Source organism: Chiloscyllium punctatum, chromosome 21 (genome assembly GCF_047496795.1).
Source record: "Chiloscyllium punctatum isolate Juve2018m chromosome 21, sChiPun1.3, whole genome shotgun sequence".
NCBI classification, from domain to species: domain Eukaryota; kingdom Metazoa; phylum Chordata; class Chondrichthyes; order Orectolobiformes; family Hemiscylliidae; genus Chiloscyllium; species Chiloscyllium punctatum.
The window spans coordinates 40,656,154-40,683,035 of record NC_092759.1 but is presented as its reverse complement, the minus strand read 5'-3'; the positions used below and the strand labels follow the sequence as shown (position 1 = coordinate 40,683,035).

The 26,882-nt window shown below is 46.7% G+C and overlaps 8 non-coding genes across 8 annotated transcripts; all 8 read left to right on the top strand.

The window, feature by feature from the left end:
• The first annotated feature begins 786 nt into the window (after positions 1-786).
• trnaa-cgc (transfer RNA alanine (anticodon CGC)) lies at positions 787-859 on the top strand. Its single transcript has one exon. It is a non-coding gene; the product is annotated as a tRNA-Ala (tRNA).
• Positions 860-4,208: 3,349 nt separating this feature from the next.
• On the top strand, positions 4,209-4,281 carry trnav-cac (transfer RNA valine (anticodon CAC)). Its single transcript has one exon. It is a non-coding gene; the product is annotated as a tRNA-Val (tRNA).
• Positions 4,282-7,339: 3,058 nt separating this feature from the next.
• trnaa-cgc (transfer RNA alanine (anticodon CGC)) lies at positions 7,340-7,412 on the top strand. The gene has a single exon. It is a non-coding gene; the product is annotated as a tRNA-Ala (tRNA).
• Positions 7,413-10,761: 3,349 nt separating this feature from the next.
• On the top strand, positions 10,762-10,834 carry trnav-cac (transfer RNA valine (anticodon CAC)). The gene has a single exon. It is a non-coding gene; the product is annotated as a tRNA-Val (tRNA).
• Positions 10,835-13,892: 3,058 nt separating this feature from the next.
• Positions 13,893-13,965, top strand: trnaa-cgc (transfer RNA alanine (anticodon CGC)). Its single transcript has one exon. It is a non-coding gene; the product is annotated as a tRNA-Ala (tRNA).
• A 3,059-nt stretch (positions 13,966-17,024) lies between these two features.
• Positions 17,025-17,097, top strand: trnav-cac (transfer RNA valine (anticodon CAC)). Its single transcript has one exon. It is a non-coding gene; the product is annotated as a tRNA-Val (tRNA).
• Positions 17,098-20,155: 3,058 nt separating this feature from the next.
• On the top strand, positions 20,156-20,228 carry trnaa-cgc (transfer RNA alanine (anticodon CGC)). Its single transcript has one exon. It is a non-coding gene; the product is annotated as a tRNA-Ala (tRNA).
• Positions 20,229-23,286: 3,058 nt separating this feature from the next.
• trnav-cac (transfer RNA valine (anticodon CAC)) lies at positions 23,287-23,359 on the top strand. The gene has a single exon. It is a non-coding gene; the product is annotated as a tRNA-Val (tRNA).
• The last annotated feature ends 3,523 nt before the right edge of the window (positions 23,360-26,882 follow it).

Genomic DNA, 26,882 nt, shown 5'->3' with positions numbered 1-26,882 from the left:
TCCAGCTGCAAAAGTCCTTAACTGAGGATCTGGGAAAATTTCACAGAGTATGGTCAGTCGGAGCAAAAGTAAGGAAGTCGTTCCTTTCTGCAGTGTTTCGCAATACTACCTTTCCCGTGAGCATCGAACACAGTAAAGGATTGTGCCACAGACTGCGACGGCAAGCTCCGCTAAAAAGTAATCCTTTAAAGCAGGTGTAAGCAACACAACGTTTTTGGGGGACACCGCGTGGAAACAGATCCTTCGGTGTATCTCGTCCATGCTCAGCACATAGCCAAATATAAACAAGTCCGGTTCCCCTTTATTTGGCCCCAAACCCTCTCAACCCATCCTATCCAGAAACTCATGCAATTTTCTGAGCCTCCTCCGCTTCCTCTGGTAGCTCATTCGATACACGCACAACATTCTGTGTGGGAAATGTGCCTCAGGTCCTTTGTCAATTTCAGCCCACTCACCTTAAACCTATGCTCTCGAGTTTTCAACTCACCCCAACTTGGGTAAAACACGTAAATACTCAGTTTCCAACCCTTCCATTAGATCATGTCGCAGTCGTTACGCTGCAGGGAAAGTCGTCCCAGCCTAGTCCACCTCGCCCTACGGTCCAAACATTGACCACATCCTTGTCTATGTTTTATCATAAATTTCACGTGTCTTTTTTTTAATGTTTTGAAGATGTCAATTACGCTGGACAACAACGAGCTATTGGAAACAGAAAGGTGAAACGAAGAATGGCTTCAACTTTCAGTGCTGGATGCCCCTGAGCTGCCAGACGTGCGGTTGCGGCTTGTTTCTGTAGTGTAGTGGTCATCACGTTCGCCTCGCACGCGAAAGGTCCCCAGTTCGAAACTGGGCAGAAACTGCTTTGTTCTTCAACGGCAGCCTTTTACATGGGCAAGAACGGTGCTTTCTTGCTTGCTTTCCCATCTGCAAACCTGCCTTCGAAGTTGCTTGAACAAATCTGCTCGCGTAGTGAAATGTAATGCAATTCCATTTAATGACTGTGCAAAGAAATGTAAAGTTTTTATCCAAACTGGTTCTGATCATATGCAATTCTGTTTGAGAGTGTAGTTACCCCCTTCTGATTCTTCTACGAAAAGCAGTACCGCATTTGCATTCCTTGCGCAGGCGGCTCGGTTCAAAGACAGGGAAGAAGCTGATGCGCTGGTGTCACAGTGCACCACGGATTCCTGAACTTGTCTGTCTGTTAAATGTCCCCCAAAGGCGTCTCTGAAAGGCCTCGTTTGGAAGCTGTCTGTCGTTATTCAACGTACGAGAATTGGCACCAGAGGTCCTGAATCATGTTTTGGAGCAGTTCGCACTTGAGTGGCTGTTTCAATCAGCAACAGCAATGACAGAAATTACACTCTCAGAGGAACCTCTGGACCTGTGATTTCATGGTGTCGCTCGTATTAAGGTGCGCCCCGAGACCTAAGCCACGTTGGAACTGAAACGGAGGAATCGACAGAGAGGTTACAGAATGACATCGCATCCATTTCGTATTCTTGAAATCACTGAGGAGCAGGAAAATGTAAACGGGGAAGTCGAGTGGGGAAGTCAGGCAGTTGCAGCTCTGGAGAAACTCCTTCTTTGTGACTCACTCAGCAACCAGACACGTGAAGGTGACTCAGAGGCGTGAGAGCTCTTCACATCGTGAACAAAAAGCAATCAAGGGCAGTTAGCACCTCTTCCGGAGTGGGGGTGGGGTGAGGTAATTACCTTTTGACTTTGTTACTATGTTGAGAAACTGCCTTTTAGATTGAAGTGAACAGAAACTGCATTTCTAATAAGCACCATGGAATTGAGCAAAATTTATTGAGTCGCTTCTCGTCGATTCCCACACAGGTTTCCAACTCAGTTGCTATCCATGTGGCTGATGTCCAGGAGTGAACATCTCTGCAGCAAATTGCACGGTTAAGGTAAAAGGCAAGGAAAGTGTCATCTCGAACTGGCTCCGAGGTCAGAGCATCGTCACAATGTAATCTGTCGTTCTCGGATTGGAATGCGACCTCCGGTTTTAGGGTGGAGTACATTGTTTGGGACTCTTTTTCTGCAAAACAGGCACAGTGACTGAAATTACGCTGCACGGTATGATGTGGAACACGGCTTTGTGCATTTTCCCTGTAGTCCGGTGTGCTTCATGTTCCGTGTAAACGTGAAACTTGCCCTGTTTCAAGCAATGGGTGAAATCATTTAGATTAGATTAGATTAGATTAGATTACTTACAGTGTGGAAACAGGCCCTTCGGCCCAACAAGTCCACACCGCCCCACCGAAGCGTAACCCACCCATACCCCTACCCCTACCCCTACCCCGACATCTACATCTACCCCTTACCTAACACTACGGGCAATTTAGCATGGCCAATTCACCTGACCTGCACATCTTTGGACTGTGGGAGGAAACCGGAGCACCCGGAGGAAACCCACGCAGACACGGGGAGAACCTGCAAACTCCACACAGTCAGTCGCCTCAGGCGGGAATTTAGAAAAGCAAGAATCGAAATTGCAGTAATGTCAAGCAGCTCGTGGTTATTTGACCAAATCATAACCGAACATATATTCTCACAGATACATTTGGAGCTGAAAGGAGTCTGAGAAGATAGACTCAGCTTACCATTGAGTTTTGTCTGGATTGATGGGCTCTCATTATCTGCTGCGAAATTGATATTGTAGACGGGCACATCCCAGCAGCTGTGCGAGTCGGAGAGGGATCATGGAACCATTTTCATGTGACTTGGCATCTGTTGTTATGCAGGAGAGCACAGTTGGAAACGCAAGAAAATGGTGCGCGCGGCCGGCTGGTAGTGTGGCCGAGCGGTCTAAGGCGCTGGATCCAGGTTCCAGTCGCGAAAGGGGCGTGGGTTCGGATCCCACCACTGCCATTTCTGCAGATCAACTCCAACGCTGCAGCTTGTTAAAATGCTGTTTCTGTCCCCACTGTATTGATGTTGAAAACAAAAGTAAAATGGCTTTGCTTCCCGGGGAATTAACTGTGGTGTGGGATAGTGCCGAATATTTCAAAGTGTCTCTGTCTGTCATGATCGTGTTCGCCTCCCGCGCAGAAAATCGCAAGCAGCTGTGCTGTTCCAGGCAAGTTGAGCTTGTACTGGAACCGAATGGAGACCGGTATTTCATCGCTGTTGTGAAACAAAGTCCCTGGGTGACTCGACTCGTCGTTATTTGGTTTTTCGGCCAATGGGAAAATCGTTCCAACGAATTTCGATGTGATATGTTGTTGAATTTCTCCCATTTGTGAGATTACTTTATAAATCATGCCCTCGGACTGTCCCACATTTAGCATTCATGCATCTCTGTGTCTGAAAATGCATTAGGTATGCCAGCTTTGTTTGTGTTCCGTGTTAAATGCTTTCTGTTTTGCGATTCGCTCAATACTTTACGAGTTAACAGCGTTTCTGAGGAAACTTCCAGCTGCAAAAGTCCTTAACTGAGGATCTGGGAAAATTTCACAGAGTATGGTCAGTCGGAGCAAAAGTAAGGAAGTCGTTCCTTTCTGCAGTGTTTCGCAATACTACCTTTCCCGTGAGCATCGAACACAGTAAAGGATTGTGCCACAGACTGCGACGGCAAGCTCCGCTAAAAAGTAATCCTTTAAAGCAGGTGTAAGCAACACAACGTTTTTGGGGGACACCGCGTGGAAACAGATCCTTCGGTGTATCTCGTCCATGCTCAGCACATAGCCAAATATAAACAAGTCCGGTTCCCCAGTATTTGGCCCCAAACCCTCTCAACCCATCCTATCCAGAAACTCATGCAATTTTCTGAGCCTCCTCCGCTTCCTCTGGTAGCTCATTCCATACACGCACAACCTTCTGTGTGGGAAATGTGCCTCAGGTCCTTTGTCAATTTCAGCCCACTCACCTTAAACCTATGCTCTCGAGTTTTCAACTCACCCCAACTTGGGTAAAACACGTAAATACTCAGTTTCCAACCCTTCCATTAGATCATGTCGCAGTCGTTACGCTGCAGGGAAAGTCGTCCCAGCCTAGTCCACCTCGCCCTACGGTCCAAACATTGACCACATCCTTGTCTATGTTTTATCATCAATTTCACGTGTCTTTTTTTTAATGTTTTGAAGATGTCAATTACGCTGGACAACAACGAGCTATTGGAAACAGAAAGGTGAAACGAAGAATGGCTTCAACTTTCAGTGCTGGATGCCCCTGAGCTGCCGGACGGGCGGCTGCGGCTTGTTTCTGTAGTGTAGTGGTCATCACGTTCGCCTCACACGCGAAAGGTCCCCAGTTCGAAACTGGGCAGAAACTGCTTTGTTCTTCAACGGCAGCCTTTTACATGGGCAAGAACGGTGCTTTCTTGCTTGCTTTCCCATCTGCAAACCTGCCTTCGAAGTTGCTTGAACAAATCTGCTCGCGTAGTGAAATGTAATGCAATTCCATTTAATGACTGTGCAAAGAAATGTAAAGTTTTTATCCAAACTGGTTCTGATCATATGCAATTCTGTTTGAGAGTGTAGTTACCCCCTTCTGATTCTTCTACGAAAAGCAGTACCGCATTTGCATTCCTTGCGCAGGCGGCTCGGTTCAAAGACAGGGAAGAAGCGGATGCGCTGGTGTCACAGTGCACCACGGATTCCTGAACTTGTCTGTCTGTTAAATGTCCCCCAAAGGCGTCTCTGAAAGGCCTCGTTTGGAAGCTGTCTGTCGTTATTCAACGTACGAGAATTGGCACCAGAGGTCCTGAATCATGTTTTGGAGCAGTTCGCACTTGAGTGGCTGTTTCAATCAGCAACAGCAATGAAAGACATTACACTCTCAGAGGAAACTCTGGACCTGTGCTTTCATGGTGTCGCTAGTATTAAGGTGCGCCAGAGACCTAAGCCATGTTGGAACTGAAACGGAGGAATCGACAGAGAGGTTACAGAATGACATCGCATCCATTTGGTATTCTTGAAATCACTGAGGAGCAGGAAAATGTAAACGGGGAAGTCGAGTGGGGAAGTCAGGCAGTTGCAGCTCTGGAGTAACTCCTTCTTTGTGACTCACTCAGCAACCAGACACGTGAAGGTGACTCAGAGGCGTGAGAGCTCTTCACATCGAGAACAAAAAGCAATCAAGGGCAGTTAGCACCTCTTCCGGAGTGGGGGTGGGGTGAGGTAATTACCTTTTGACTTTGTTACTATGTTGAGAAACTGCCTTTTAGATTGTAGTGAACAGAAACTGCATTTCTAATAAGCACCATGGAATTGAGCAAAATTTATTGAGTCGCTTCTCGTCGATTCCCACACAGGTTTCCAACTCAGTTGCTATCCATGTGGCTGATGTCCAGGAGTGAACATCTCTGCAGCAAATTGCACGGTTAGGGTAAAAGGCACGGAAAGTGTCATCTCGAACAGGCTCCGAGGTCAGAGCATCCTCACAATGTAATCTGTCGTTCTCGGATTGGAATGCGACCTCCGGTTTTAGGGTGGAGAACATTGTTTGGGACTCTTTTTCTGCAAAACAGGCACAGTGACTGAAATTACGCTGCACGATATGATGTGGAACACGGCTTTGTGCATTTTCCCTGTAGTCCGGTGTGCTTCATGTTCCGTGTAAACGTGAAACTTGCCCTGTTTCAAGCAATGGGTGAAATCATTTAGCAAAGCAAGAATCGAAATTGCAGTAATGTCAAGCAGCTCGTGGTTATTTGACCAAATCATAACCGAACATATATTCTCACAGATACATTTGGAGCTGAAAGGAGTCTGAGAAGATAGACTCAGCTTACCATTGAGTTTTGTCTGGATTGATGGGCTCTCATTATCTGCTGCGAAATTGATATTGTAGACGGGCACATCCCAGCAGCTGTGCGAGTCGGAGAGGGATCATGGAACCATTTTCATGTGACTTGGCATCTGTTGTTATGCAGGAGAGCACAGTTGGAAACGCAAGAAAATGGTGCGCGCGGCCGGCTGGTAGTGTGGCCGAGCGGTCTAAGGCGCTGGATCCAGGTTCCAGTCTCGAAAGGGGCGTGGGTTCGGATCCCACCACTGCCATTTCTGCAGATCAACTCCAACGCTGCAGCTTGTTAAAATGCTGTTTCTGTCCCCACTGTATTGATGTTGAAAACAAAAGTAAAATGGCTTTGCTTCCCGGGGAATTAACTGTGGTGTGGGATAGTGCCGAATATTTCAAAGTGTCTCTGTCTGTCATGATCGTGTTCGCCTCCCGCGCAGAAAATCGCAAGCAGCTGTGCTGTTCCAGGCAAGTTGAGCTTGTACTGGAACCGAATGGAGACCGGTATTTCATCGCTGTTGTGAAACAAAGTCCCTGGGTGACTCGACTCGTCGTTATTTGGTTTTTCGGCCAATGGGAAAATCGTTCCAACGAATTTCGATGTGATATGTTGTTGAATTTCTCCCATTTGTGAGATTACTTTATAAATCATGCCCTCGGACTGTCTCACATTTAGCATTCATGCATCTCTGTGTCTGAAAATGCATTAGGTATGCCAGCTTTGTTTGTGTTCCGTGTTAAATGCTTTCTGTTTTGCGATTCGCTCAATACTTTACGAGTTAACAGCGTTTCTGAGGAAACTTCCAGCTGCAAAAGTCCTTAACTGAGGATCTGGGAAAATTTCACAGAGTATGGTCAGTCGGAGCAAAAGTAAGGAAGTCGTTCCTTTCTGCAGTGTTTCGCAATACTACCTTTCCCGTGAGCATCGAACACAGTAAAGGATTGTGCCACAGACTGCGACGGCAAGCTCCGCTAAAAAGTAATCCTTTCAAGCAGGTGTAAGCAACACAACGTTTTTGGGGGACACCGCGTGGAAACAGATCCTTCGGTGTATCTCGTCCATGCTCAGCACATAGCCAAATATAAACAAGTCCGGTTCCCCAGTATTTGGCCCCAAACCCTCTCAACCCATCCTATCCAGAAACTCATGCAATTTTCTGAGCCTCCTCCGCTTCCTCTGGTAGCTCATTCGATACACGCACAACATTCTGTGTGGGAAATGTGCCTCAGGTCCTTTGTCAATTTCAGCCCACTCACCTTAAACCTATGCTCTCGAGTTTTCAACTCACCCCAACTTGGGTAAAACACGTAAATACTCAGTTTCCAACCCTTCCATTAGATCATGTCGCAGTCGTTACGCTGCAGGGAAAGTCGTCCCAGCCTAGTCCACCTCGCCCTACGGTCCAAACATTGACCACATCCTTGTCTATGTTTTATCATCAATTTCACGTGTCTTTTTTTAAATGTTTTGAAGATGTCAATTACGCTGGACAACAACGAGCTATTGGAAACAGAAAGGTGAAACGAAGAATGGCTTCAACTTTCAGTGCTGGATGCCCCTGAGCTGCCAGACGGGCGGTTGCGGCTTGTTTCTGTAGTGTAGTGGTCATCACGTTCGCCTCGCTCGCGAAAGGTCCCCAGTTCGAAACTGGGCAGAAACTGCTTTGTTCTTCAACGGCAGCCTTTTACATGGGCAAGAACGGTGCTTTCTTGCTTGCTTTCCCATCTGCAAACCTGCCTTCGAAGTTGCTTGAACAAATCTGCTCGCGTAGTGAAATGTAATGCAATTCCATTTAATGACTGTGCAAAGAAATGTAAAGTTTTTATCCAAACTGGTTCTGATCATATGCAATTCTGTTTGAGAGTGTAGTTACCCCCTTCTGATTCTTCTACGAAAAGCAGTACCGCATTTGCATTCCTTGCGCAGGCGGCTCGGTTCAAAGACAGGGAAGAAGCTGATGCGCTGGTGTCACAGTGCACCACGGATTCCTGAACTTGTCTGTCTGTTAAATGTCCCCCAAAGGCGTCTCTGAAAGGCCTCGTTTGGAAGCTGTCTGTCGTTATTCAACGTACGAGAATTGGCACCAGAGGTCCTGAATCATGTTTTGGAGCAGTTCGCACTTGAGTGGCTGTTTCAATCAGCAACAGCAATGACAGAAATTACACTCTCAGAGGAACCTCTGGACCTGTGATTTCATGGTGTCGCTCGTATTAAGGTGCGCCCCGAGACCTAAGCCACGTTGGAACTGAAACGGAGGAATCGACAGAGAGGTTACAGAATGACATCGCATCCATTTGGTATTCTTGAAATCACTGAGGAGCAGGAAAATGTAAACGGGGAAGTCGAGTGGGGAAGTCAGGCAGTTGCAGCTCTGGAGAAACTCCTTCTTTGTGACTCACTCAGCAACCAGACACGTGAAGGTGACTCAGAGGCGTGAGAGCTCTTCACATCGTGAACAAAAAGCAATCAAGGGCAGTTAGCACCTCTTCCGGAGTGGGGGTGGGGTGAGGTAATTACCTTTTGACTTTGTTACTATGTTGAGAAACTGCCTTTTAGATTGAAGTGAACAGAAACTGCATTTCTAATAAGCACCATGGAATTGAGCAAAATTTATTGAGTCGCTTCTCGTCGATTCCCACACAGGTTTCCAACTCAGTTGCTATCCATGTGGCTGATGTCCAGGAGTGAACATCTCTGCAGCAAATTGCACGGTTAAGGTAAAAGGCAAGGAAAGTGTCATCTCGAACTGGCTCCGAGGTCAGAGCATCGTCACAATGTAATCTGTCGTTCTCGGATTGGAATGCGACCTCCGGTTTTAGGGTGGAGTACATTGTTTGGGACTCTTTTTCTGCAAAACAGGCACAGTGACTGAAATTACGCTGCACGGTATGATGTGGAACACGGCTTTGTGCATTTTCCCTGTAGTCCGGTGTGCTTCATGTTCCGTGTAAACGTGAAACTTGCCCTGTTTCAAGCAATGGGTGAAATCATTTAGATTAGATTAGATTAGATTAGATTACTTACAGTGTGGAAACAGGCCCTTCGGCCCAACAAGTCCACACCGCCCCACCGAAGCGTAACCCACCCATACCCCTACCCCTACCCCTACCCCGACATCTACATCTACCCCTTACCTAACACTACGGGCAATTTAGCATGGCCAATTCACCTGACCTGCACATCTTTGGACTGTGGGAGGAAACCGGAGCACCCGGAGGAAACCCACGCAGACACGGGGAGAACCTGCAAACTCCACACAGTCAGTCGCCTCAGGCGGGAATTTAGAAAAGCAAGAATCGAAATTGCAGTAATGTCAAGCAGCTCGTGGTTATTTGACCAAATCATAACCGAACATATATTCTCACAGATACATTTGGAGCTGAAAGGAGTCTGAGAAGATAGACTCAGCTTACCATTGAGTTTTGTCTGGATTGATGGGCTCTCATTATCTGCTGCGAAATTGATATTGTAGACGGGCACATCCCAGCAGCTGTGCGAGTCGGAGAGGGATCATGGAACCATTTTCATGTGACTTGGCATCTGTTGTTATGCAGGAGAGCACAGTTGGAAACGCAAGAAAATGGTGCGCGCGGCCGGCTGGTAGTGTGGCCGAGCGGTCTAAGGCGCTGGATCCAGGTTCCAGTCGCGAAAGGGGCGTGGGTTCGGATCCCACCACTGCCATTTCTGCAGATCAACTCCAACGCTGCAGCTTGTTAAAATGCTGTTTCTGTCCCCACTGTATTGATGTTGAAAACAAAAGTAAAATGGCTTTGCTTCCCGGGGAATTAACTGTGGTGTGGGATAGTGCCGAATATTTCAAAGTGTCTCTGTCTGTCATGATCGTGTTCGCCTCCCGCGCAGAAAATCGCAAGCAGCTGTGCTGTTCCAGGCAAGTTGAGCTTGTACTGGAACCGAATGGAGACCGGTATTTCATCGCTGTTGTGAAACAAAGTCCCTGGGTGACTCGACTCGTCGTTATTTGGTTTTTCGGCCAATGGGAAAATCGTTCCAACGAATTTCGATGTGATATGTTGTTGAATTTCTCCCATTTGTGAGATTACTTTATAAATCATGCCCTCGGACTGTCCCACATTTAGCATTCATGCATCTCTGTGTCTGAAAATGCATTAGGTATGCCAGCTTTGTTTGTGTTCCGTGTTAAATGCTTTCTGTTTTGCGATTCGCTCAATACTTTACGAGTTAACAGCGTTTCTGAGGAAACTTCCAGCTGCAAAAGTCCTTAACTGAGGATCTGGGAAAATTTCACAGAGTATGGTCAGTCGGAGCAAAAGTAAGGAAGTCGTTCCTTTCTGCAGTGTTTCGCAATACTACCTTTCCCGTGAGCATCGAACACAGTAAAGGATTGTGCCACAGACTGCGACGGCAAGCTCCGCTAAAAAGTAATCCTTTAAAGCAGGTGTAAGCAACACAACGTTTTTGGGGGACACCGCGTGGAAACAGATCCTTCGGTGTATCTCGTCCATGCTCAGCACATAGCCAAATATAAACAAGTCCGGTTCCCCAGTATTTGGCCCCAAACCCTCTCAACCCATCCTATCCAGAAACTCATGCAATTTTCTGAGCCTCCTCCGCTTCCTCTGGTAGCTCATTCCATACACGCACAACCTTCTGTGTGGGAAATGTGCCTCAGGTCCTTTGTCAATTTCAGCCCACTCACCTTAAACCTATGCTCTCGAGTTTTCAACTCACCCCAACTTGGGTAAAACACGTAAATACTCAGTTTCCAACCCTTCCATTAGATCATGTCGCAGTCGTTACGCTGCAGGGAAAGTCGTCCCAGCCTAGTCCACCTCGCCCTACGGTCCAAACATTGACCACATCCTTGTCTATGTTTTATCATCAATTTCACGTGTCTTTTTTTTAATGTTTTGAAGATGTCAATTACGCTGGACAACAACGAGCTATTGGAAACAGAAAGGTGAAACGAAGAATGGCTTCAACTTTCAGTGCTGGATGCCCCTGAGCTGCCGGACGGGCGGCTGCGGCTTGTTTCTGTAGTGTAGTGGTCATCACGTTCGCCTCACACGCGAAAGGTCCCCAGTTCGAAACTGGGCAGAAACTGCTTTGTTCTTCAACGGCAGCCTTTTACATGGGCAAGAACGGTGCTTTCTTGCTTGCTTTCCCATCTGCAAACCTGCCTTCGAAGTTGCTTGAACAAATCTGCTCGCGTAGTGAAATGTAATGCAATTCCATTTAATGACTGTGCAAAGAAATGTAAAGTTTTTATCCAAACTGGTTCTGATCATATGCAATTCTGTTTGAGAGTGTAGTTACCCCCTTCTGATTCTTCTACGAAAAGCAGTACCGCATTTGCATTCCTTGCGCAGGCGGCTCGGTTCAAAGACAGGGAAGAAGCGGATGCGCTGGTGTCACAGTGCACCACGGATTCCTGAACTTGTCTGTCTGTTAAATGTCCCCCAAAGGCGTCTCTGAAAGGCCTCGTTTGGAAGCTGTCTGTCGTTATTCAACGTACGAGAATTGGCACCAGAGGTCCTGAATCATGTTTTGGAGCAGTTCGCACTTGAGTGGCTGTTTCAATCAGCAACAGCAATGAAAGACATTACACTCTCAGAGGAAACTCTGGACCTGTGCTTTCATGGTGTCGCTAGTATTAAGGTGCGCCAGAGACCTAAGCCACGTTGGAACTGAAACGGAGGAATCGACAGAGAGGTTACAGAATGACATCGCATCCATTTGGTATTCTTGAAATCACTGAGGAGCAGGAAAATGTAAACGGGGAAGTCGAGTGGGGAAGTCAGGCAGTTGCAGCTCTGGAGTAACTCCTTCTTTGTGACTCACTCAGCAACCAGACACGTGAAGGTGACTCAGAGGCGTGAGAGCTCTTCACATCGAGAACAAAAAGCAATCAAGGGCAGTTAGCACCTCTTCCGGAGTGGGGGTGGGGTGAGGTAATTACCTTTTGACTTTGTTACTATGTTGAGAAACTGCCTTTTAGATTGTAGTGAACAGAAACTGCATTTCTAATAAGCACCATGGAATTGAGCAAAATTTATTGAGTCGCTTCTCGTCGATTCCCACACAGGTTTCCAACTCAGTTGCTATCCATGTGGCTGATGTCCAGGAGTGAACATCTCTGCAGCAAATTGCACGGTTAGGGTAAAAGGCACGGAAAGTGTCATCTCGAACAGGCTCCGAGGTCAGAGCATCCTCACAATGTAATCTGTCGTTCTCGGATTGGAATGCGACCTCCGGTTTTAGGGTGGAGAACATTGTTTGGGACTCTTTTTCTGCAAAACAGGCACAGTGACTGAAATTACGCTGCACGATATGATGTGGAACACGGCTTTGTGCATTTTCCCTGTAGTCCGGTGTGCTTCATGTTCCGTGTAAACGTGAAACTTGCCCTGTTTCAAGCAATGGGTGAAATCATTTAGCAAAGCAAGAATCGAAATTGCAGTAATGTCAAGCAGCTCGTGGTTATTTGACCAAATCATAACCGAACATATATTCTCACAGATACATTTGGAGCTGAAAGGAGTCTGAGAAGATAGACTCAGCTTACCATTGAGTTTTGTCTGGATTGATGGGCTCTCATTATCTGCTGCGAAATTGATATTGTAGACGGGCACATCCCAGCAGCTGTGCGAGTCGGAGAGGGATCATGGAACCATTTTCATGTGACTTGGCATCTGTTGTTATGCAGGAGAGCACAGTTGGAAACGCAAGAAAATGGTGCGCGCGGCCGGCTGGTAGTGTGGCCGAGCGGTCTAAGGCGCTGGATCCAGGTTCCAGTCTCGAAAGGGGCGTGGGTTCGGATCCCACCACTGCCATTTCTGCAGATCAACTCCAACGCTGCAGCTTGTTAAAATGCTGTTTCTGTCCCCACTGTATTGATGTTGAAAACAAAAGTAAAATGGCTTTGCTTCCCGGGGAATTAACTGTGGTGTGGGATAGTGCCGAATATTTCAAAGTGTCTCTGTCTGTCATGATCGTGTTCGCCTCCCGCGCAGAAAATCGCAAGCAGCTGTGCTGTTCCAGGCAAGTTGAGCTTGTACTGGAACCGAATGGAGACCGGTATTTCATCGCTGTTGTGAAACAAAGTCCCTGGGTGACTCGACTCGTCGTTATTTGGTTTTTCGGCCAATGGGAAAATCGTTCCAACGAATTTCGATGTGATATGTTGTTGAATTTCTCCCATTTGTGAGATTACTTTATAAATCATGCCCTCGGACTGTCTCACATTTAGCATTCATGCATCTCTGTGTCTGAAAATGCATTAGGTATGCCAGCTTTGTTTGTGTTCCGTGTTAAATGCTTTCTGTTTTGCGATTCGCTCAATACTTTACGAGTTAACAGCGTTTCTGAGGAAACTTCCAGCTGCAAAAGTCCTTAACTGAGGATCTGGGAAAATTTCACAGAGTATGGTCAGTCGGAGCAAAAGTAAGGAAGTCGTTCCTTTCTGCAGTGTTTCGCAATACTACCTTTCCCGTGAGCATCGAACACAGTAAAGGATTGTGCCACAGACTGCGACGGCAAGCTCCGCTAAAAAGTAATCCTTTAAAGCAGGTGTAAGCAACACAACGTTTTTGGGGGACACCGCGTGGAAACAGATCCTTCGGTGTATCTCGTCCATGCTCAGCACATAGCCAAATATAAACAAGTCCGGTTCCCCAGTATTTGGCCCCAAACCCTCTCAACCCATCCTATCCAGAAACTCATGCAATTTTCTGAGCCTCCTCCGCTTCCTCTGGTAGCTCATTCGATACACGCACAACATTCTGTGTGGGAAATGTGCCTCAGGTCCTTTGTCAATTTCAGCCCACTCACCTTAAACCTATGCTCTCGAGTTTTCAACTCACCCCAACTTGGGTAAAACACGTAAATACTCAGTTTCCAACCCTTCCATTAGATCATGTCGCAGTCGTTACGCTGCAGGGAAAGTCGTCCCAGCCTAGTCCACCTCGCCCTACGGTCCAAACATTGACCACATCCTTGTCTATGTTTTATCATCAATTTCACGTGTCTTTTTTTAAATGTTTTGAAGATGTCAATTACGCTGGACAACAACGAGCTATTGGAAACAGAAAGGTGAAACGAAGAATGGCTTCAACTTTCAGTGCTGGATGCCCCTGAGCTGCCAGACGGGCGGTTGCGGCTTGTTTCTGTAGTGTAGTGGTCATCACGTTCGCCTCGCTCGCGAAAGGTCCCCAGTTCGAAACTGGGCAGAAACTGCTTTGTTCTTCAACGGCAGCCTTTTACATGGGCAAGAACGGTGCTTTCTTGCTTGCTTTCCCATCTGCAAACCTGCCTTCGAAGTTGCTTGAACAAATCTGCTCGCGTAGTGAAATGTAATGCAATTCCATTTAATGACTGTGCAAAGAAATGTAAAGTTTTTATCCAAACTGGTTCTGATCATATGCAATTCTGTTTGAGAGTGTAGTTACCCCCTTCTGATTCTTCTACGAAAAGCAGTACCGCATTTGCATTCCTTGCGCAGGCGGCTCGGTTCAAAGACAGGGAAGAAGCTGATGCGCTGGTGTCACAGTGCACCACGGATTCCTGAACTTGTCTGTCTGTCAAATGTCCCCCAAAGGCGTCTCTGAAAGACCTCATTTGGAAGCTGCCTGTCGTTATTCAACGTACGAGAATTGGCACCAGAGGTCCTGAATCATGTTTTGGAGCAGTTCGCACTTGAGTGGCTCTTTCAATCAGCAACAGCAATGAAAGAAATTACACTCTCAGAGGAACCTCTGGACCTGTGATTTCATGGTGTCGCTCGTATTAAGGTGCGCCCCGAGACCTAAGCCACGTTGGAACTGAAACGGAGGAATCGACAGAGAGGTTACAGAATGACATCGCATCCATTTGGTATTCTTGAAATCACTGAGGAGCAGGAAAATGTAAACGGGGAAGTCGAGTGGGGAAGTCAGGCAGTTGCAGCTCTGGAGAAACTCCTTCTTTGTGACTCACTCAGCAACCAGACACGTGAAGGTGACTCAGAGGCGTGAGAGCTCTTCACATCGAGAACAAAAAGCAATCAAGGGCAGTTAGCACCTCTTCCGGAGTGGGGGTGGGGTGAGGTAATTACCTTTTGACTTTGTTACTATGTTGAGAAACTGCCTTTTAGATTGAAGTGAACAGAAACTGCATTTCTAATAAGCACCATGGAATTGAGCAAAATTTATTGAGTCGCTTCTCGTCGATTCCCACATAGGTTTCCAACTCAGTTGCTATCCATGTGGCTGATGTCCAGGAGTGAACATCTCTGCAGCAAATTGCACGGTTAGGGTAAAAGGCAAGGAAAGTGGCATCTAGAACTGGCTCCGAGGTCAGAGCATCGTCACAATGCGATCTGTCGCTCTCGGATTGGAATGCGAACTCCGGTTTTAGGGTGGAGAACATTGTTTGGGACTCTTTTTCTGCAAAACAGACACAGTGACTGAAATTACGCTGCACGGTATGATGTGGAACACGGCTTTGTGCATTTTCCCTGTAGTCCGGTGTGCTTCATGTTCCGTGTAAACGTGAAACTTGCCCTGTTTCAAGCAATGGGTGAAATCATTTAGCAAAGCAAGAATCGAAATTGCAGTAATGTCAAGCAGCTCGTGGTTATTTGACCAAATCATAACCGAACATATATTCTCACAGATACATTTGGAGCTGAAAGGAGTCTGAGAAGATAGACTCAGCTTACCATTGAGTTTTGTCTGGATTGATGGGCTCTCATTATCTGCTGCGAAATTGATATTGTAGACGGGCACATCCCAGCAGCTGTGCGAGTCGGAGAGGGATCATGGAACCATTTTCATGTGACTTGGCATCTGTTGTTATGCAGGAGAGCACAGTTGGAAACGCAAGAAAATGGTGCGCGCGGCCGGCTGGTAGTGTGGCCGAGCGGTCTAAGGCGCTGGATCCAGGTTCCAGTCTCGAAAGGGGCGTGGGTTCGGATCCCACCACTGCCATTTCTGCAGATCAACTCCAACGCTGCAGCTTGTTAAAATGCTGTTTCTGTCCCCACTGTATTGATGTTGAAAACAAAAGTAAAATGGCTTTGCTTCCCGGGGAATTAACTGTGGTGTGGGATAGTGCCGAATATTTCAAAGTGTCTCTGTCTGTCATGATCGTGTTCGCCTCCCGCGCAGAAAATCGCAAGCAGCTGTGCTGTTCCAGGCAAGTTGAGCTTGTACTGGAACCGAATGGAGACCGGTATTTCATCGCTGTTGTGAAACAAAGTCCCTGGGTGACTCGACTCGTCGTTATTTGGTTTTTCGGCCAATGGGAAAATCGTTCCAACGAATTTCGATGTGATATGTTGTTGAATTTCTCCCATTTGTGAGATTACTTTATAAATCATGCCCTCGGACTGTCTCACATTTAGCATTCATGCATCTCTGTGTCTGAAAATGCATTAGGTATGCCAGCTTTGTTTGTGTTCCGTGTTAAATGCTTTCTGTTTTGCGATTCGCTCAATACTTTACGAGTTAACAGCGTTTCTGAGGAAACTTCCAGCTGCAAAAGTCCTTAACTGAGGATCTGGGAAAATTTCACAGAGTATGGTCAGTCGGAGCAAAAGTAAGGAAGTCGTTCCTTTCTGCAGTGTTTCGCAATACTACCTTTCCCGTGAGCATCGAACACAGTAAAGGATTGTGCCACAGACTGCGACGGCAAGCTCCGCTAAAAAGTAATCCTTTAAAGCAGGTGTAAGCAACACAACGTTTTTGGGGGACACCGCGTGGAAACAGATCCTTCGGTGTATCTCGTCCATGCTCAGCACATAGCCAAATATAAACAAGTCCGGTTCCCCAGTATTTGGCCCCAAACCCTCTCAACCCATCCTATCCAGAAACTCATGCAATTTTCTGAGCCTCCTCCGCTTCCTCTGGTAGCTCATTCCATACACGCACAACCTTCTGTGTGGGAAATGTGCCTCAGGTCCTTTGTCAATTTCAGCCCACTCACCTTAAACCTATGCTCTCGAGTTTTCAACTCACCCCAACTTGGGTAAAACACGTAAATACTCAGTTTCCAACCCTTCCATTAGATCATGTCGCAGTCGTTACGCTGCAGGGAAAGTCGTCCCAGCCTAGTCCACCTCGCCCTACGGTCCAAACATTGACCACATCCTTGTCTATGTTTTATCATCAATTTCACGTGTCTTTTTTTTAATGTTTTGAAGATGTCAATTACGCTGGACAACAACGAGCTATTGGAAACAGAAAGGTGAAACGAAGAATGGCTTCAACTTTCAGTGCTGGATGCCCCTGAGCTGCCGGACGGGCGGCTGCGGCTTGTTTCTGTAGTGTAGTGGTCATCACGTTCGCCTCACACGCGAAAGGTCCCCAGTTCGAAACTGGGCAGAAACTGCTTTGTTCTTCAACGGCAGCCTTTTACATGGGCAAGAACGGTGCTTTCTTGCTTGCTTTCCCATCTGCAAACCTGCCTTCGAAGTTGCTTGAACAAATCTGCTCGCGTAGTGAAATGTAATGCAATTCCATTTAATGACTGTGCAAAGAAATGTAAAGTTTTTATCCAAACTGGTTCTGATCATATGCAATTCTGTTTGAGAGTGTAGTTACCCCCTTCTGATTCTTCTACGAAAAGCAGTACCGCATTTGCATTCCTTGCGCAGGCGGCTCGGTTCAAAGACAGGGAAGAAGCGGATGCGCTGGTGTCACAGTGCACCACGGATTCCTGAACTTGTCTGTCTGTTAAATGTCCCCCAAAGGCGTCTCTGAAAGGCCTCGTTTGGAAGCTGTCTGTCGTTATTCAACGTACGAGAATTGGCACCAGAGGTCCTGAATCATGTTTTGGAGCAGTTCGCACTTGAGTGGCTGTTTCAATCAGCAACAGCAATGAAAGACATTACACTCTCAGAGGAAACTCTGGACCTGTGCTTTCATGGTGTCGCTAGTATTAAGGTGCGCCAGAGACCTAAGCCACGTTGGAACTGAAACGGAGGAATCGACAGAGAGGTTACAGAATGACATCGCATCCATTTGGTATTCTTGAAATCACTGAGGAGCAGGAAAATGTAAACGGGGAAGTCGAGTGGGGAAGTCAGGCAGTTGCAGCTCTGGAGTAACTCCTTCTTTGTGACTCACTCAGCAACCAGACACGTGAAGGTGACTCAGAGGCGTGAGAGCTCTTCACATCGAGAACAAAAAGCAATCAAGGGCAGTTAGCACCTCTTCCGGAGTGGGGGTGGGGTGAGGTAATTACCTTTTGACTTTGTTACTATGTTGAGAAACTGCCTTTTAGATTGTAGTGAACAGAAACTGCATTTCTAATAAGCACCATGGAATTGAGCAAAATTTTTTGAGTCGCTTCTCGTCGATTCCCACACATGTTTCCAACTCAGTTGCTATCCATGTGGCTGATGTCCAGGAGTGAACATCTCTGCAGCAAATTGCACGGTTAGGGTAAAAGGCACGGAAAGTGTCATCTCGAACAGGCTCCGAGGTCAGAGCATCCTCACAATGTAATCTGTCGTTCTCGGATTGGAATGCGACCTCCGGTTTTAGGGTGGAGAACATTGTTTGGGACTCTTTTTCTGCAAAACAGGCACAGTGACTGAAATTACGCTGCACGATATGATGTGGAACACGGCTTTGTGCATTTTCCCTGTAGTCCGGTGTGCTTCATGTTCCGTGTAAACGTGAAACTTGCCCTGTTTCAAGCAATGGGTGAAATCATTTAGCAAAGCAAGAATCGAAATTGCAGTAATGTCAAGCAGCTCGTGGTTATTTGACCAAATCATAACCGAACATATATTCTCACAGATACATTTGGAGCTGAAAGGAGTCTGAGAAGATAGACTCAGCTTACCATTGAGTTTTGTCTGGATTGATGGGCTCTCATTATCTGCTGCGAAATTGATATTGTAGACGGGCACATCCCAGCAGCTGTGCGAGTCGGAGAGGGATCATGGAACCATTTTCATGTGACTTGGCATCTGTTGTTATGCAGGAGAGCACAGTTGGAAACGCAAGAAAATGGTGCGCGCGGCCGGCTGGTAGTGTGGCCGAGCGGTCTAAGGCGCTGGATCCAGGTTCCAGTCTCGAAAGGGGCGTGGGTTCGGATCCCACCACTGCCATTTCTGCAGATCAACTCCAACGCTGCAGCTTGTTAAAATGCTGTTTCTGTCCCCACTGTATTGATGTTGAAAACAAAAGTAAAATGGCTTTGCTTCCCGGGGAATTAACTGTGGTGTGGGATAGTGCCGAATATTTCAAAGTGTCTCTGTCTGTCATGATCGTGTTCGCCTCCCGCGCAGAAAATCGCAAGCAGCTGTGCTGTTCCAGGCAAGTTGAGCTTGTACTGGAACCGAATGGAGACCGGTATTTCATCGCTGTTGTGAAACAAAGTCCCTGGGTGACTCGACTCGTCGTTATTTGGTTTTTCGGCCAATGGGAAAATCGTTCCAACGAATTTCGATGTGATATGTTGTTGAATTTCTCCCATTTGTGAGATTACTTTATAAATCATGCCCTCGGACTGTCTCACATTTAGCATTCATGCATCTCTGTGTCTGAAAATGCATTAGGTATGCCAGCTTTGTTTGTGTTCCGTGTTAAATGCTTTCTGTTTTGCGATTCGCTCAATACTTTACGAGTTAACAGCGTTTCTGAGGAAACTTCCAGCTGCAAAAGTCCTTAACTGAGGATCTGGGAAAATTTCACAGAGTATGGTCAGTCGGAGCAAAAGTAAGGAAGTCGTTCCTTTCTGCAGTGTTTCGCAATACTACCTTTCCCGTGAGCATCGAACACAGTAAAGGATTGTGCCACAGACTGCGACGGCAAGCTCCGCTAAAAAGTAATCCTTTAAAGCAGGTGTAAGCAACACAACGTTTTTGGGGGACACCGCGTGGAAACAGATCCTTCGGTGTATCTCGTCCATGCTCAGCACATAGCCAAATATAAACAAGTCCGGTTCCCCAGTATTTGGCCCCAAACCCTCTCAACCCATCCTATCCAGAAACTCATGCAATTTTCTGAGCCTCCTCCGCTTCCTCTGGTAGCTCATTCGATACACGCACAACATTCTGTGTGGGAAATGTGCCTCAGGTCCTTTGTCAATTTCAGCCCACTCACCTTAAACCTATGCTCTCGAGTTTTCAACTCACCCCAACTTGGGTAAAACACGTAAATACTCAGTTTCCAACCCTTCCATTAGATCATGTCGCAGTCGTTACGCTGCAGGGAAAGTCGTCCCAGCCTAGTCCACCTCGCCCTACGGTCCAAACATTGACCACATCCTTGTCTATGTTTTATCATCAATTTCACGTGTCTTTTTTTAAATGTTTTGAAGATGTCAATTACGCTGGACAACAACGAGCTATTGGAAACAGAAAGGTGAAACGAAGAATGGCTTCAACTTTCAGTGCTGGATGCCCCTGAGCTGCCAGACGGGCGGTTGCGGCTTGTTTCTGTAGTGTAGTGGTCATCACGTTCGCCTCGCTCGCGAAAGGTCCCCAGTTCGAAACTGGGCAGAAACTGCTTTGTTCTTCAACGGCAGCCTTTTACATGGGCAAGAACGGTGCTTTCTTGCTTGCTTTCCCATCTGCAAACCTGCCTTCGAAGTTGCTTGAACAAATCTGCTCGCGTAGTGAAATGTAATGCAATTCCATTTAATGACTGTGCAAAGAAATGTAAAGTTTTTATCCAAACTGGTTCTGATCATATGCAATTCTGTTTGAGAGTGTAGTTACCCCCTTCTGATTCTTCTACGAAAAGCAGTACCGCATTTGCATTCCTTGCGCAGGCGGCTCGCTTCAAAGACAGGGAAGAAGCTGATGCGCTGGTGTCACAGTGCACCACGGATTCCTGAACTTGTCTGTCTGTCAAATGTCCCCCAAAGGCGTCTCTGAAAGACCTCATTTGGAAGCTGCCTGTCGTTATTCAACGTACGAGAATTGGCACCAGAGGTCCTGAATCATGTTTTGGAGCAGTTCGCACTTGAGTGGCTCTTTCAATCAGCAACAGCAATGAAAGAAATTACACTCTCAGAGGAACCTCTGGACCTGTGATTTCATGGTGTCGCTCGTATTAAGGTGCGCCCCGAGACCTAAGCCACGTTGGAACTGAAACGGAGGAATCGACAGAGAGGTTACAGAATGACATCGCATCCATTTGGTATTCTTGAAATCACTGAGGAGCAGGAAAATGTAAACGGGGAAGTCGAGTGGGGAAGTCAGGCAGTTGCAGCTCTGGAGAAACTCCTTCTTTGTGACTCACTCAGCAACCAGACACGTGAAGGTGACTCAGAGGCGTGAGAGCTCTTCACATCGAGAACAAAAAGCAATCAAGGGCAGTTAGCACCTCTTCCGGAGTGGGGGTGGGGTGAGGTAATTACCTTTTGACTTTGTTACTATGTTGAGAAACTGCCTTTTAGATTGAAGTGAACAGAAACTGCATTTCTAATAAGCACCATGGAATTGAGCAAAATTTATTGAGTCGCTTCTCGTCGATTCCCACATAGGTTTCCAACTCAGTTGCTATCCATGTGGCTGATGTCCAGGAGTGAACATCTCTGCAGCAAATTGCACGGTTAGGGTAAAAGGCAAGGAAAGTGGCATCTAGAACTGGCTCCGAGGTCAGAGCATCGTCACAATGCGATCTGTCGCTCTCGGATTGGAATGCGACCTCCGGTTTTAGGGTGGAGAACATTGTTTGGGACTCTTTTTCTGCAAAACAGACACAGTGACTGAAATTACGCTGCACGGTATGATGTGGAACACGGCTTTGTGCATTTTCCCTGTAGTCCGGTGTGCTTCATGTTCCGTGTAAACGTGAAACTTGCCCTGTTTCAAGCAATGGGTGAAATCATTTAGCAAAGCAAGAATCGAAATTGCAGTAATGTCAAGCAGCTCGTGGTTATTTGACCAAATCATAACCGAACATATATTCTCACAGATACATTTGGAGCTGAAAGGAGTCTGAGAAGATAGACTCAGCTTACCATTGAGTTTTGTCTGGATTGATGGGCTCTCATTATCTGCTGCGAAATTGATATTGTAGACGGGCACATCCCAGCAGCTGTGCGAGTCGGAGAGGGATCATGGAACCATTTTCATGTGACTTGGCATCTGTTGTTATGCAGGAGAGCACAGTTGGAAACGCAAGAAAATGGTGCGCGCGGCCGGCTGGTAGTGTGGCCGAGCGGTCTAAGGCGCTGGATCCAGGTTCCAGTCTCGAAAGGGGCGTGGGTTCGGATCCCACCACTGCCATTTCTGCAGATCAACTCCAACGCTGCAGCTTGTTAAAATGCTGTTTCTGTCCCCACTGTATTGATGTTGAAAACAAAAGTAAAATGGCTTTGCTTCCCGGGGAATTAACTGTGGTGTGGGATAGTGCCGAATATTTCAAAGTGTCTCTGTCTGTCATGATCGTGTTCGCCTCCCGCGCAGAAAATCGCAAGCAGCTGTGCTGTTCCAGGCAAGTTGAGCTTGTACTGGAACCGAATGGAGACCGGTATTTCATCGCTGTTGTGAAACAAAGTCCCTGGGTGACTCGACTCGTCGTTATTTGGTTTTTCGGCCAATGGGAAAATCGTTCCAACGAATTTCGATGTGATATGTTGTTGAATTTCTCCCATTTGTGAGATTACTTTATAAATCATGCCCTCGGACTGTCTCACATTTAGCATTCATGCATCTCTGTGTCTGAAAATGCATTAGGTATGCCAGCTTTGTTTGTGTTCCGTGTTAAATGCTTTCTGTTTTGCGATTCGCTCAATACTTTACGAGTTAACAGCGTTTCTGAGGAAACTTCCAGCTGCAAAAGTCCTTAACTGAGGATCTGGGAAAATTTCACAGAGTATGGTCAGTCGGAGCAAAAGTAAGGAAGTCGTTCCTTTCTGCAGTGTTTCGCAATACTACCTTTCCCGTGAGCATCGAACACAGTAAAGGATTGTGCCACAGACTGCGACGGCAAGCTCCGCTAAAAAGTAATCCTTTAAAGCAGGTGTAAGCAACACAACGTTTTTGGGGGACACCGCGTGGAAACAGATCCTTCGGTGTATCTCGTCCATGCTCAGCACATAGCCAAATATAAACAAGTCCGGTTCCCCAGTATTTGGCCCCAAACCCTCTCAACCCATCCTATCCAGAAACTCATGCAATTTTCTGAGCCTCCTCCGCTTCCTCTGGTAGCTCATTCGATACACGCACAACATTCTGTGTGGGAAATGTGCCTCAGGTCCTTTGTCAATTTCAGCCCACTCACCTTAAACCTATGCTCTCGAGTTTTCAACTCACCCCAACTTGGGTAAAACACGTAAATACTCAGTTTCCAACCCTTCCATTAGATCATGTCGCAGTCGTTACGCTGCAGGGAAAGTCGTCCCAGCCTAGTCGACCTCGCCCTACGGTCCAAACATTGACCACATCCTTGTCTATATTTTATCATCAATTTCACGTGTCTTTTTTTTATGTTTTGAAGATGTCAATTACGCTGGACAACAACGAGCTATTGGAAACAGAAAGGTGAAACGAAGAATGGCTTCAACTTTCAGTGCTGGTTGCGCCTGAGCTGCCGGACGGGCGGCTGCGGCTTGTTTCTGTAGTGTAGTGGTCATCACGTTCGCCTCACACGCGAAAGGTCCCCAGTTCGAAACTGGGCAGAAACTGCTTTGTTCTTCATCGGCAACCTTTTACATGGACAAGAACGGTGCTTTCTTGCTTGCTTTCCCATCTGCAAACCTGCCTCCGAAGTTGCTTGAACAAATCTGCTCGCGTAGTGAAATGTAATGCAATTCCATTTAATGACTGTGCAAAGAATTGTAAAGTTTTTATCCAAACTGGTTCTGATCATATGCAATTCTGTTTGAGAGTGTAGTTACCCCCTTCTGATTCTTCTACGAAAAGCAGTACCGCATTTGCATTCCTTGCGCAGGCGGCTCGGTTCAAAGACAGGGAAGAAGCTGATGCGCTGGTGTCACAGTGCACCACGGATTCCTGAACTTGTCTGTCTGTTAAATGTACCCCAAAGGCGTCTCTGAAAGGCCTCGTTTGGAAGCTGTCTGTCGTTATTCAACGTACGAGAATTGGCACCAGAGGTCCTGAATCATGTTTTGGAGCAGTTCGCACTTGAGTGGCTGTTTCAATCAGCAACAGCAATGAAAGACATTACACTCTCAGAGGAACCTCTGGACCTGTGCTTTCATGGTGTCGCTAGTATTAAGGTGCGCCCCGAGACCTAAGCCACGTTGGAACTGAAACGGAGGAATCGACAGAGAGGTTACAGAATGACATCGCATCCATTTGGTTTTCTTGAAATCACTGAGGAGCAGGAAAATGTAAACGGCGAAGTCGAGTGGGGAAGTCAGGCAGTTGCAGCTCTGGAGAAACTCCTTCTTTGTGACTCACTCAGCAACCAGACACGTGAAGGTGACTCAGAGGCGTGAGAGCTCTTCACATCGAGAACAAAAAGCAATCAAGGGCAGTTAGCACCTCTTCCGGAGTGGGGGTGGGGTGAGGTAATTACCTTTTGACTTTGTTACTATGTTGAGAAACTGCCTTTTAGATTGAGGTGAACAGAAAATGCATTTCTAATAAGCACCATGGAATTGAGCAAAATTTATTGAGTCGCTTCTCATCGATTCCCACACAGGTTTCCAACTCAGTTGCTATCCATGTGGCTGATGTCCAGGAGTGAACATCTCTGCAGCAAATTGCACGGTTAAGGTAAAAGGCAATGAAAGTGTCATCTCGAACTGGCCCCGAGGTCAGAGCGTTCTCACAATGTGATCTGTCGCTCTCGAATAGGAATGCGACCTCCGGTTTTAGGGTGGAGAACATTGTTTGGGACTCTTATTCCGCAAAACAGACACAGTGACTGAAATTATGCTGCACGGTATGATGTGGAACACGGCTTTGTGCATTTTCCCTGTAGTCCGGTGTGCTTCATGTTCCGTGTAAACGTGAAACTTGTCCTGTTTCAAGCAATGGGTGAAATCATTTAGCAAAGCAAGAATCGAAATTGCAGTAATGTCAAGCAGCTCGTGGTTATTTGACCAAATCATAACCGAACATATATTCTCACAGATACATTTGGAGCTGAAAAGAGTCTGAGAAGATAGACTCAGCTTACCATTGATTTTTGTCTGGATTGATGGGCTCTCATTATCTGCTGCGAAATTGATATTGTAGACGGGCACATCGCAGCAGCTGTGCGAGTCGGAGAGGGATCATGGAACCCTTTTCGTGTGACTTGGCATCTGTTGTTATGCAGGAGAGCACAGTTTGAAATGCAAGAAAATGGCGCGCGCGCTCGGCTGGTAGTGTGGCCGAGCGGTCTAAGGCGCTGAATCCAGATTCCTGTCTCGAAAGGGGCGTGGGTTCAAATCCCACCACTGCCATTTCTGCAGATCAACTCCAACGCTGCAGCATGTTAAAATGCTGTTTCTGTCCCCACTGTATTGATGTTGAAAACAAAAGTAAAATGGCTTTGCTTCCCGTGGAATTAACTGTGGTGTGGGATAGTGCCGAATGTTTAAAAGTGTCTCTGTCTGTCATGATCGTGTTCGCCTCCCGCGCAGAAAATCGCAAGCAGCTGTGCTGTTCCAGGCAAGTTGAGCTCGTACTGGAACCGAATGGAGACCGTTATTTCATCGCTGTTGTGAAACCAAGTCCTGGGGTGACTCGACTCGTCGTTCTTTGGTTTTTTGGCCAATGGGAAAATCGTTCCAACGAATTTCGATGTGATATGTTGTTGAATTTCTCCCATTTCCTTAGTTTCCGTCCTGGTGACATCGGAAGGGAAAGGTAATCTAATCGAGACTGTGATTGGTGAAATTCACTTTTTATGGCGCATTCTTATTAGGTTCTTTCTTTCTCTCTTTTCAGTATTGTCTGGGAAGTGGTGGTTCCCTAAGGCTGCAGTATGTTTGAAAGAGTAGTTTGGAATTGTCCTGTTGTTAGTTGTGAGATTACTTTATAAATCATGCCCTCGGACTGTCTCACATTTAGCATTCATGCATCTCTGTGTCTGAAAATGCATTAGGTATGCCAGCTTTGTTTGTGTTCCGTGTTAAATGCTTTCTGTTTTGCGATTCGCTCAATACTTTACGAGTTAACAGGGTTTCTGAGGAAACTTCCAGCTGCAAAAGTCCTTAACTGAGGATCTGGGAAAATTTCACAGAGTATGGTCAGTCGGAGCAAAAGTAAGGAAGTCGTTCCTTTCTGCAGTGTTTCGCAATACTACCTTTCCCGTGAGCAGTCGAACACAGTAAAGGATTGTGACACACACTGCGACGGCAAGCTCCGCTAAAAACTAGTCCTTTAAAGCACGTATAAGCAACACAACGTTCTTGGGGGACATCGCGTGGAAACAGATACTTCGGTGTATCTCGTCCATGCTCACCACATCACATCAATACAGTGGGGACAGAAGCAGCATTTTAACATGCTGCAGCGCTGGAGTTGATCTGCACAAATGGCAGTGGTGGGATTCGAACCCACGCCCTGTTCAAGAGTGGAATTTGTATCCAGCGCCTGAGACCGCTCGGCCACACAACCAGCGGGCCGCGTGCGCCATTTTCTTGCATTTCCAACTGTGCTCTCCTGCATAACAACAGATGCCAAGTCACATGAAAAGGGTTCCATGATCACTCTCCGACTCGCACAGCTGCTGGGATGTGCCCGTCGGCAATATCAATTTCGCAGCAGATAATGAGAGCCCATCAATCCAGACAAAAATCAATAGTAAGCTAAGTCTATCATCTCAGACTCTTTTCAGCTCCAAATGTATCTGTGAGAATTAACCATACAACCAGAAAGACACAAGGATACCTGCACCATGGGAAACACTATGAAAACGGGATTGTTGTCAAGGAGTTCATTCTCGATCATGGATTGTAATCCATTTGCATTGTCACGTCGTTTCCAGCACCGTGGGGAAATAGTGAGAATATGATGAATGTAATGTATTTTTCTGTTATGAAACGGCAAAAAGTGCAGAACAATTTGCAAGAATGTTGCCAGAGCTTAGGGGTCTGAGTTATAGGGTGAGGTTGGACAAGTGAGGATTTTACGTTTAGAGCAGAGGAAACTGAGTGGATTCTTTTCTGGAAGTGTATAAGACCATGAGAGGCATGGATAAGGTGAATGCACTCAGTCCTTTTCGCAGGATCTCAAGGATTGGACGGCTTG